This window comes from Lepidochelys kempii, chromosome 28 (genome assembly GCF_965140265.1).
Source record: "Lepidochelys kempii isolate rLepKem1 chromosome 28, rLepKem1.hap2, whole genome shotgun sequence".
NCBI classification, from domain to species: Eukaryota; Metazoa; Chordata; order Testudines; family Cheloniidae; genus Lepidochelys; species Lepidochelys kempii.
The window spans coordinates 2,486,637-2,489,052 of record NC_133283.1 but is presented as its reverse complement, the minus strand read 5'-3'; the positions used below and the strand labels follow the sequence as shown (position 1 = coordinate 2,489,052).

At 51.0% G+C, this 2,416-nt stretch overlaps 1 non-coding gene across 1 annotated transcript; it reads right to left on the bottom strand.

The window, feature by feature from the left end:
- Positions 1–1,916: 1,916 nt before the first annotated feature.
- Positions 1,917–1,989, bottom strand: TRNAV-CAC (transfer RNA valine (anticodon CAC)). Its single transcript has one exon. It is a non-coding gene; the product is annotated as a tRNA-Val (tRNA).
- Positions 1,990–2,416: the final 427 nt, after the last annotated feature.

Sequence of the window (2,416 nt, the reverse complement as noted above, 5' to 3'; positions counted from 1 at the left end):
CGAATTGTTTGCACCTTTGGACTTCGGGTATTGTTGCTCTCTGTTTATGCAAGAAGGACCAGGGAAGGAAGTGGGGGAAGGAATAAGCCCCCTAACAGCTATGCTGTGCAGAAGAAGAAGAACCACATCCAGTTGGGGTTCAGGAGTCTGATGAGCAAAGGCAACTTGGTGCAGGCTAAAGTCACCAGCACCTGGGCTCCTTCACATTCAACCAGCAGCTAGGACAAGGACATGGAATGAGAAGAAGACAGTGGCTCTGAGCAGGAATATAGCCACCAAGAAGCTGGCTAAAGCTGCCAAGATCCCCAGGAAGACCACCACGCCCATGTCTAGGAATAATCATCAGAATGCGGTGACTGCAGGGGGGACCAAAAAGGCAGAGAAAAGCCCTCAAAAGGTGTAATCTGCCAAGCCCCAGAAGGTGGTCAAGATCCCACCTAACATCAAGACTGGAGAGCCAACTTCAAAGCACCCAAAGCCAGGGCTAAGAAGGTGCACTGAGAAAGAAGTGAAGAGATTTCTATTGGGATGACTCCTGCTCCCCTAATGGCTCTTTTATGAATCACCGTGGACCAACCAGAGAGATCAAAGTCCTGCAGAACAAACAGCCCCATGGATAGTATCATGAAGTGGTGGCAGTGGGGGGAAGGGTTTCTCTTCCGGAGGGGAAGTGCTGTGTTTTGTGTAACACCTCCCAGGTGTGTGATGCACTGACAGGGCAGCTGCCTAGAGCTCCCACATGAGCTCATTCTCTTTGACCTGCTTCTCTTGTTATTTCAGAACCAGCATGAGTGGGAGTGTGTCCCTGTCACTTCACCAGCTATAGAACAGGCTCTGTCTGCATCCCATCTTTGATTAATCCCACTTTTTAATGTATTCCTATTGTGATACTTTCCCAGTTCTCTGCCTCATTCTAACATTCTGGTTAGAGATTGACTATGGGGAGGAATGGACTAGTTTGCATGACATTTGGTAAGTTGCCATAGTATGTGATTGAAAACTCTGCTGGAGGTGGGCAAGAGCCTGTTATAAACATAAAATAGCTAAGCTTTACCAAACGTACCTGTTACACATTCAAACCTTCCTGTGTACACACAATAGAAATCAACGGCCTCTGGAACAACTCTGACATCATAATAAAAAAGGCTAACAAAGGATGTGCTGTCGTCATCATGACTAAGTTGGAATATGAACAAGAGGCTGCTAGGCAGCTCTCTAACTCCACATTCTACAAGCCATTATCCTCTGATCCCACTGAGGATTACCAGAAGAAACGACACCATCTGCTCAAGAAACTCCAGGCTTATTCACCCTGTATACTGGCACAGCAGTGAAGGCCAGAAAGGAGCAGCATTCTCACTGGAACATGTCCACCCACTGCTCACAGGCAATTCCCAGGCCCACCACAGCACACTATCCTGATGAGAAAGGATCCCACTTGGCCTAACCATTGCTTCTTTTCCTTCCACCCGGAACCCCGCTTCTTCTCCTGGACTGCCAGTAGCCATCCCTGGGAAACCAGGAGGCAGGCACAGGATTCGACCTCCCAGCAGCCAACCGCACCACCCCTGGCTTTGGCAGAACCAACGGTGACGCTCTGCTAACCCCACTGAGGCACTTAGCTTCTGCCCTGCCTTCCTCAGCATGACTTTCCTCTTTTGCCCTATTCCTGCCTCACTCCCTCCTTTGGCAAGTCACGCAAAGGAGGCAGCCGGAAGAGCCGGCCTCCATAGGCCAACACCCAAGGGCAGAGGAGGCCAAGCCACAAGACTCCAAAAGGTGACTGGCCTAGACCATGTAGATTTCTCAGCTCATTTCACCACCCTCTGTCCTGCGGGGGTCGGGGTTACCCCAGGGACAGGCCAGTGGTAGAAGTAGGAGCGCCTTGCTGGAGAGCTAGAAAAAGTAAGCCATCATGTTTCTGCCTGGTTTCAAACCAGGGGCCTTTTGCGTGTGAGGCAAACGTGATAACCACTACACTACAGAAACTCTGTCACAGAGCTCTGCCCCTCCCTTCAAATTCCATCCACTTGGCTGGCTCTCACCCGGGCACACACTGATGGGCAGACCTGGAGAAAGTGGCGGCAGCTGGGAGAGCAAAGGACTGGAGCCGGCGCTCAGGAAGTCGTCTTTATGTCTCCCTTGTGACTCCAGCTTGAAGGAGAGCTTCTTTTTTTCCCCTTGCCGAGAAAGAGCAAGAGAAGAAAGAAAGCTCAGCTGGGCCACCTGGGTGCACAAGCCCACGCTGCTTTTTCCTGCTGCAGAACCCGAAATGAGGGACTCACGGCGGATAAAGGCACCGCTGCACTTCCAGAAAACAGCCCACCCCTGCACACAAAGGGACAAAACAACATGCCAAAGCCTGGGATTGAAGCAGGGACCTTTAAATCTTCAGTCTAATGCGCTCCTGGCTAAG